Raw genomic sequence first — 10,504 nt, 5'->3', positions numbered from 1 at the left:
ATGGTCTTCGATACCCTTGCCAATTAAATCTCAAAGAGGGATTCTCTGCACCCAATTGGTTCCAGCTGTAGTTTGTGTGGTTCCTGGCTGTTCGGGGACCAAGGTCAAGATAGGAAACCCTAGGCCACCCTAATTATGACCCAAAGCCATGCCACTCAAGAGCCACTGGGGTTGTAGGGTCAGAGGTCAAAATCAGAGTGGGGGTGCCTAGAAAGGGATGCAGTCCGCACCTATTGTCCATTGGTGTCTAGTGCATACCTCTCTGAAATACAAGACTTTGGTATACAGCGTTTATCATTAAATGTAAGACACTGATAAAGTGATGCTGATATCTGGTGCAGATATTCATGAAGCGATGTCACCCACACAGTCAGTGTATTCAATGACTCCATAACTTGATTAGTTTAGATATCGGATTATCTTCTGTTCCATTGAACAGTGCTTATAAGGCCTATATTCTGAGTACTTACTGTACTTTATCTAATATTAAATTGTGTTCAAATCAATGTCACCATATATCATGAGGTTAAGGATCGACAATGTTTAAAGAGGGAGGCAAGTCGTATTTTTTAGGTTTCAAAAATTCTATTGGTTTCATGAAGACATTTCTACTGTATTGTCTGATCTCCGGTTGCTAGCTATGTTACCATTAAGAGCTTTTTCACAGGATTTTGCGTTCCCCGTACAGCATCTGTCTTAACACCTCTTTACTCCTGCATATGTTGTATATCACTTGTCATGATTGAGAAAAAGAAAACCCTTGTATCATTTCTGCAAATGATCAGCTTCACTTCTTCCACAGTAAGAAAACTATTTTTCTTTGGCCTCTCTCCTACTGTAGAATCTAAAAATAAGTCAATAGTAAAGGCTCCCTGCTTTCCGCCAGCTTCCAGCCCCCCAGCCCTTAACCTTTCCCAAAGTTGCAGATGAAATGTCAGAGGCAGACCCTCAGGTATAAGTTAGAGGCCTAACCGGACAGCACCATGGTATGAATCACTGTCATTCTAAATGTGGAATCAGCAATTCCAGACCCATCCTATCTGGACATTTAAAAGGGAAAAAAGGGCTGCTCCAGGAGCTTTGGTATTGATTTTTTCCCTGAACAAAGAGACTTTCTCTAATACATGATACATCATAATCACTTAATTTGTAACCTTGCCGCAACAGATGTACAGGAGTTTCAAAACAGACGTTTACCTGTAAGGGTACGAACCGACTCTTGTGTCTAACAATGTCACACTGAGAACAAAAAGTCTGTAGGCCCTACTGTATAGGGTTCTACAGTATATCCTCTATTGAAATTGTTTACACAATGAAAATATTGTTCTTTATTTGGTCTTTTCATGTCCATTTTCCTTTTCTCAATGAATTTGACATGATTGTAAGTCACAATATACTGTCTATCTGCGTTTTGTCTTCAGTATGTTACTGGTAGAAAAAAATATACATCTGAAAATGATGGATGGTTTCCAAACAAAAACACTGTTTGAAGAAAGAGGAACAGCGACATATACATAACTCAAAATCGTAGTGTTTGTTTTTGTTACAGCATACTATAATAATGTATTTATTATTTTCTGTCCTATTTCCAACATTCTGAATTAGAAAATGACTTTAATTTATTCCTGTCGATTGTATACTTTTAAAATGTTTGATACATTTTTTGCTGATATTTATTGTAAAGATGTGGGAATTTACGCTTAAGCCAGGGTTCCCCAACTGGCAGCCTGCAGGCCAAATATAATTTTATTTGGCCCCCAAGTTTTGTGAGCAGAAAAATATAATATATTTTTAATTTGGTGGCCATAAAAGACTGTAAAAACACAGGCGAATCAGCTTCAAGTGATTTTAATTTGGGAAATCTGTTCCAAAGTATTCCCACGCAAAATAAAGAGATGATCGTATACAAATGTAAGCAAGGTTTGAAATTACATTTACATTTACGTCATTTAGCAGACGCTCTTATCCAAAGCGACTTACAAATTGGGAAATTATTATGTTTTAGTCAAATATTATATCTGATTGGGCTTTTTGCGGTCAATTTGCAGTCAACAAATAATTTTTAATTACGTTCCGGCCCACTGACCATCCGCTCAAGAAAAGATCAGCCCGCGGCTGAATCTAGTTGATGATCCCTGACATAAGCTATCATTTGCCAAGAACTTAGATAATTATCAATAGCCAGAGAAAAGCACTTTCTCAACAACCAATTTTCAATTTTCATTTAGATTTCCTACAGGAGAATCATCAAACAAAAGGTTAAACCCCCCACCCCCACCCCCCACCCCCACCCCACCCACCCTCTGAACACTTTGCAATCTGGGCCGAGATGAGGATGGCGGCCCTTGAAGTGGCTCGGTGAACGATGTGAGACACACACTGATGCCTCCTCTGTCTGATCTGCACTGAATCTCCTCTCCTCCTCTCCCGGGCGGCGAGCCTCGCAGCAGATGCCACACTGCATCAGAACCAGTTTGCCTTCCTCTCTTGGACAGTCTAAAACACTTTTCCTGATCTCTTTCATCTTGATGGATTGTCAATATATGGATTGTCTTGCTCTCTAATTCAGTGAAAAAATCTAGTTTTCCATTAGTCTCTGCCTCTCTAATTTTCACTACAGCTTTTCTAAGTGTAATTATTAAAGGCAGATTCAAGAAAGCAATTACTGAACTAGTGTTCGTATCTTTGAAATCTTAATAAGCAGACAGAACGGGGTGTGGAGAACACAATACGATGGTACAATTCCCTGCTAGCCTTGTTATCACCTGGCATTATCAATTTATGTTACTCAAACTTAGCATTTAAGGGTATTTACAAAAAATAATGAAATTCAATACTAACCCAACAGATGATGTGAAAGTAACAGCTATATTACATTGCATGACGCAGACATTCATTGGTCAAACGTTTACAACTAAATGTTACTGTACGAAAGGATTAAACTCAGACTGGCCTCTACCGATTACTGCAGTATTGAACTGCAAGAGATGCAAATTCCTCTTTCATTTATGAAATTAGAACAACATGTAAAATTATTGCAAACAATCAGGGATGGACTGAGACCAGAAATTGGCCCTTCTGTTTTTAAATATGTTTTATTACAAAGCATTGTCATCCAAGTATACAACTGTATGTACAATGCGATTTATGCGCTAAGACAACAGAACATACAACATTTCCAAACCAAAAACAGCATGAAAGAAAAGGAAATAAAAAATCATGAGACAAACAAACAAATATTTAAAAAATGTGTTACCCCTGAACCCCCTCAAGTTCCTCTGCTGGTCAGGTCCAATCTCCTGATGAGTTGAGGTGGTCTGGGCCTGGGTCTTCCTCTGACCCAGTGGGCAAAACTGGTTGGAATGCAGTCATTACAAACAGATTACAACCAAACTGCTTGTAATGACGACATTTCAGTGGGTCTTAAAAATTTGAGTTGAGGCAGTATTGTTTTAGTCAATACAGTGGGGATGATACGAAGAAGCTATATACACTACAGTAAACTCAAGCTATTGTACCACGTTCAAAATAGATGCTTGGTACTGCCCTGGTCCTCCCTGCAAAAATGTACACATCTTCTCTCTAGACCACAGGTCTCATCTATGAAGAATGGTAGGCACTTTAAGTTGACTACAGCTCAGCTTTTCATTTACGATATTGTCTCCCAATATACATCATTTATAACATCACATCATTCATGTTCTGATACTGAGGTAGACATTTTCATACACTTTATGTGCAAGGTGTTGATTTTTCATGTCATGCACTTCTAAGAACTTTGCTGCCATCTCCAGAGACTACCCACTGGCACACCACGTAAATTCAACGTGGATAATTGGGTTATATTTGGTTGAGGCATTGATCAACAACCTATATTCACCCACTCAAAAGGAGAGCCAAAATGTAGTTGAATTTCCAATGTGTTATCACTATGTCTTCAACCATCTAAAAGCACAACCAAAATCCAATGGAAAAACAATGTCTGATTTTTGGTTTAGTTGTCACCCAAATGTCTATCACTGCGCTTTCAACCATTTTAAAAACACAGCAAAGTTCATTTTTTTTACATTTTAGTCATTTAGCAGACGCTCTTATCCAGAGCGACTTACAGTTAGTGAATACATATTTTTTTTATACTGGCCCCCCGTGGGAATCGAACCCACAACCCTGGCGTTGCAAACGCCATGCTCTATCAACTGAGCTACATCCCTGCCGGCCATTCCCTCCCCTACCCTGGACGACGCTGGGCCAATTGTGCGCCGCCCATGAGTCTCCCGGTCGCGGCCGGCTGCGACAGAGCCTGGATTCGAACCAGGATCTAGTGGCACAGTTAGCACTGCGATGCAGTGCCTTAGACCACTGCGCCACTCAAGTTCAAATGGGAATACAATGTCAGATATTTTGTTTATTTATACAACAGATTCATGTGTTATCACTGTGCTTCATCTAATAGCAGAACCAAATGACCTGGATTGCAGTAAAAGTACATGGTCCGAGTGATCAATGCCATTTGAGATTCTGCACAGATTATTACAGCAATCATGAAGATCTCCACAGACCTGCGATGACCTATGGATGCTATCTTGAACATGCTTTATATGATTACATAAGAAGAAATGTATAGTTGCAGTAACCTCAAAATTTAGCCATGGATGTATTACTCATTTTAAGGTTGAATGTTACATTCATTTGTAAAATAGCTTTAACTTTGGCTATTTATTGTATTTCAAAAGTGATATTGTGTTTGGTTGTCAGCCAAAAATAAACATTTGAAGGATATTTATCTTCTGCTTGTAAAGTTCCATCTGTGCCACTGACTTAGTCTGGCTTTAATTGCAGTTTGTCTACAAATTAATAATTGATGTGTTAGATTCACGTCTCCATCTCAACCAAAAATCTAAGTCAAAGAATAGGACTAATTCAAATCAAACTTTGAGATGGAGACATATAAATTATTAATTTGGAGACAAACTGGATTTGTCTACATCTAATTCAAATGTTGATATTAGGTTGCGTTGACAACCAAACACAATTCAATATCACTAAATCTCATACAATTTGAAATCAACCAGAGCTGAAAACCCTAGCCTATTGTATTGTCTATTGTTAGTTGAATTCTGGGTGGAATTGAAACAATAACTGTTGATGACTTTGCAAATGCTATACAGTGCCTTCAGAAAGTATTCATACCCCTTGACTTATTCCACATTTTGTTGTGTTACAGCCTGAATTCAAAATTGATTCAATTGCTTTTTTCTCTCTCGACCATGTACACACAATACCCCATAATGACAAAGTGAAAACATTATTTTAGAACTTTTAGCAAATTCATTGAAAATAAAATACAGAAACATCTCATTAAGTATAGTAAGTATTCACACCCCTTAGTCAATACTTTGTAGAAGCACCTTTGGCAGCGATTACAGCTGTGAGTCTTTCTGAGTAAGTCTCTAAGAGCTTTCCACACCTGGATTGTGCAACATTTGCCCATTATTCTTTTCAAAATTCTTCAAGGTCTGTCAAATTGGTTGTTGATCATTGCTAGACAACCATTTTTAAGTCTTGCCATATATTTTCAAGTAGATTTAAGTCAAAACTGTAACTTGGCCACTCAGAAACATTCACTGTCTTGTTGGTAAGCAACTCCAGTGTAGATTTGGCCTTGTGTTTTAGGTTATTGTCCTGCTGAAAGGTGAATTAATCTCCCAGTGTCTGGTGGAAAGCAGACTGAATCAGGTTTTCCTCTAGGATTTTGCCTGTGCTTAGCTCCATTCAGTTTATTTTTATCCTGAAAAACTCCCCAGTCCTTAATGATGACAAGCATACCCATAACATGATGCAGCCACCACTATGCTTGAAAATATGGAGAGTGGTACTCAGTAACGTGATGTATTGGATTTGCCACAAACATAACACTTTAATTGCTTTGCCAATTTCCTTTGCAGTATTACTTTCGTGCCTTGTTGCAAACAGGATGCATGTTTTAGAATATTTGTATTCTGTACCGGCTTCCTTCTTTTCACTCTGTCAATTAGGTTAGTATTGTGGAGTAACTACAATGTTGTTAATCCATCCTCAGTTTTCTCCCATCACAGCCATTTAACTCTGTAACTGTTTTATAGTCACTATTGGCCTCATGGTGAAATCCCTCTGCGGTTTCCATCCTCTCCAGCAACTGAGTTAGGAAGGGACGCCTGTACCTTTATTGATACACCATCCAAAGTGTAATTAATAACTTCACCATCCTCAAAGGGAAATTCAATGTCTGCTTAAAAAATATATATATTACCCATCTACCAACAGGTGCCCTTCTTTGCGAGGCATTGGAAAACCTCCCTGGTCTTTGTGGTTGAATCTGTGTTTGAAAGTCACTGCTTGACTGAGGAACCTTACAGATAATTGTATGTGTGGGGTACAGAGATGAGGTAGTCATTCCAAAATAATGTTAAACACTATTATTGCACACAGAGAGAGTCCATACAACTTCTTATGTGACTTGTTAAGCAACATTTGACTCCTGAACTTATTTAGGCTTGCCACAACAAAGGGTGGCAAAAAAAAAAAAAAGGAAAAACATAATTTCACTTTGACATTATGGGGTATTGTGTGTGACAAATAATCTCAATTTAACCCATTTTACATTCAGGCTGTAAGACAACAAAATGTAGAAAAAGTCAAGGGGTGTGAATACTTTCTGAGGGAACTATAGGCCTAAATAGCATAATTGATGATATATGAGGGATAAAGTATGGTCACATTTCATTTCTCTATTAAACCTATACCCTTTGGAATGACTTCGATAGCAACAGTGAACCTATTTAGTTTTTAACAGTCATTCTCATGATAGCACATTGGTAATAGCCTGTGACAAATATAATATCTAAGCAGGGCCTGGTTAAAACCCTGGATAGGAGACCAAAGGGTAGCTGTAGATAGATACATTCTACAGTAGGAGGTGCTGCCCAGCCTATTGTTGTTTATTTTGTCATAGTGGATATCACAGGAGGTTGGTGGCACCTTAATTGGCTCGTGGTAATGGCTGGAGCGGATGTGTGAAATGGTATCAAACACATGGTTTATATGTGTTTGATGCTATTCCATTCGCTCCTTGCCAGCCATTATTATGAGCCGTCCTCCCCTCAAATTTCACCTTCAAAACAACAGATTACTTTTTTCAAATCCAATGTATTTTCTACGAAGATTCCACATCACAATACGTTGACAAATTAAGTTGAAACAACGTTGATTCAACCAGTTTGTGCCCAGTGGGAAGGAACTTTGTGTTTGAAAACGACCTCCGCTGTAGCCGTCACCGTTTGAGTAATTTCCAAAGTAGCAAAAGGAAAACTGTCAAGCTAGTTTCTGACATAAATTTCCATCCCTCAATGTCAAGTGACACCAGTGAAAGGCCAGGGGAAACTGTTTATTGATCAGTGTAAAACTATTCAAGGGAGCAGATGAGGTTATATCTGAGATAGGCACTTACCAACCAAGACATTATGCTGCCCAACAGAGTGCTTTAAAGAACACAACTTCATTACATCACGCCACTTGTATTTATATCATTTTAAAGACCCTGCTGATTGGTTTGTATAGGTGTTGATGGGAGCGGCCTCCTAGCACATCAGAGCTATTAACTGCTAATCGTGCCCATTCATAATCTCTTGCATACTAAATGCTTGGGTGTCACAGTGCATTTACAGGGCGAGGAATTGGAACGTGGCCAGTTAATGAAATGGGAAGAACTCCAGCCAAAGCCATTTGACACTGCCAGCTGCACCCTCTCACAATTAAATTAATTCCCTTTGCAATTCTGACCTTTCCCCGAAGCGAACAAAGACAACAGGCAGCAGGAGCCTCGATTTTGGACCACTCACAATGAGGTAAATTATATTTTCTCAACGCATTCATAATGGCTTTGATTGTTAGTGACGTTAATAAAAGCACTTGATCAATATCTTAAATCAGATGCTAAAATAAATTCTGTTAAAATAAAATAACAAACAGAATGTAATAATATCTGCACAGTTAACTGCTCGTATTGCCATGAGTAGACAGTGAGGGAAAACTGTCAGAGTCCATAAAAGGCCCATCACAAATGATAATGTGCTGTGCAGGAGTCAGCACCACAGCTCTCAGGATGCGGAAATATTGGCAAGTGTCAGATAGCCAATAGATTTATGTATGCAAATGCACAGGATCAATATGTCTGCCATCGCTGAAATTCACAATGGCATTTGTGGTGCTCAGGAATATTTTCTGTCAAATAAAATCAAGTCGCAGAAAAAACTGAATATGAAAGGAAAACAGTCCTAACCAGAAGGAAGAGCAGAGATATTGTGAAAAGGCCCCTGTCAATATTCCACAAGGACTTCCAGCATTATTAAATCAACAATGAATGTCACCAAAAGGACAAGGGAGTATAGCTACATCACTAAAGCTCTTACATTGTGATATTGAAATTCACTTTGTGTCCTTCAAAAACATTTATTACATTAAATGAATCTCTCCTCATCCACGCGTCCTACAAAATGGTGCACCCAACTACTTTACAAATAAATAACTGAATAGATAATATGAACGAGAAATAAAAAACAAACTAAGCACAAGAGGACAGACATGCTTGGAACAAGACAGTGGCATTGGTACCCATGGGAACTCAAGTCAAACGTAAAGGTTGTGGTATCTGCATAATCATTACCACTTGGACAGAAAGTCATTCTGTGAAGACGATCAATCTTTTTTTAAGGAATCTTAAAAACAAGGGAGAGTGCTTTAACGAAGATCTAGTGGTCATGTAAATGGCCATGTTGACAATATTGCTATAAGCAATTGAGAAGTAATCTGAATTCACATACATATTCTAGTTTGTTAGCAAACAGAAGACTATTATATTATTCGGATTGGCTGCACGACCTTTGTTCGACCCATCCCCAAGGCCGCTTTTTCCCGTTTTTTAAACCTCCTTTTAATGTATATTATTCACCCCATAGGATAATAAGTTCCTAATGTATGGCAGTCTCTAACTTTGACTAAAGTGATAGCACTCTGGGTTCAAATGCTCTTAAACAAAACACTTAAACTCCTTTAAATGCTGTGGCAACGCTTGCAGACAGTGACCCTCATTTGGAAGTGCAGATTGAGCCCAGTTTAATAGTCACCCATGGATAATATCACATCTTCTGCATTTAACCAGAACAGAAAGACTTGCTCATCGGAGCACTTTGCTAGTTATCAGGCCTCATCTCCTCTGACTCCAATGACCCGGAGTCCCTGACGCCAGAGGGCCACATGCTCAGTGTTGAGCTGTGGAATTAAGGTTTGGTGGTAAGACACAGAAACTAATATGAGCTCAACGGGGAGTCATTTCTCTTCCAGCCACAAAATGAGCAGGCAAAGGATAATCCGAGACCACAGGAGCCACACTATCAACAGATAAGAGAAAGAAATGAATACGATTGGGCACTGAACTTCATCCCCCCCCCCCCCCCCCCTTATCCTTTAGTACATGAACTCGAGACAGATTTAATAGACATTTTCGAATGCAATCTATCAGTGAGTTAGCTGCTTCACACTAAAAGTCAGAAAAAAAGACATATTAAAATCAAATCAAATTTGATTTGTCACATGATTCGTAAACAACAGGTGTAGACTAACAGTGAAATGCTTACTTACAGGCCCTTCCCAACAATGCAGAGAGAGAGAGAGAGAGAAAATAAATAAATAATAGAAAAGTAATAACACGTAATAATAAAAGTAATAATAAATACACAATGAGTAACATTGTTTATAAAACGTATGTTGTTCACGTCATTTCAGCGTGAATGTCATGTAAGCTACTGAGCAAACACTCTGCAATGAATGGTCACCCTGTACAACTTTGACTAAAATATGTAAAGAAAAACCAAAGGCATAACCAGGCAGATTACACAAAGACCACCAAAAATAATCACTATGGGAAACAATTAGTTTTACGTCATGTCCACAATCCTGCATAATTACAAAATAGTACAAAACAGATGCATTGAAATATTTCCTTCTTTATTATCTCTTTATCAGCACAACTGTGTAGAAAAATACAAAGCCCAGAGAGTAATCATTGCTCACTGATAGTGACAGTGGAAAGACAAATGTCTAACCACTGAGACGACTGCTAGAGATCTGGGAGAAAGGGGGCTCACATTTGCAAGCAAATTATATTTCAGGAGAGCTGGCAGCAGTGTGCATGACAAACTGGTGCAATTTCAGCCATGTCGCAGGAGCAGGGCGATATTTGTCTCATGTTGGCAAGGGTTAGTTCCTGCTGTACGTAGTGCTCTCAGATTTGAATCGCTAGGGGTCCAGGGGCCTTCTCTTGACAGGGCACAAATAATTACAGTACACTCTTTTCAGTGTACTCTATTATATTGCTCTTCTTATCTGTGGGCTGAGGGTGTACTTGATCAAGTAAGGTCACTGTATTTTGACCATAACACACCATTACATTGCTATTTGGAGATATGAT

The sequence above is a fragment of the Coregonus lavaretus genome, assembly GCF_964263955.1.
Source record: "Coregonus lavaretus genome assembly, chromosome: 14".
Classification (NCBI taxonomy): Eukaryota; Metazoa; Chordata; class Actinopteri; order Salmoniformes; family Salmonidae; genus Coregonus; species Coregonus lavaretus.
Note: the sequence above shows the minus strand (reverse complement) of the source record.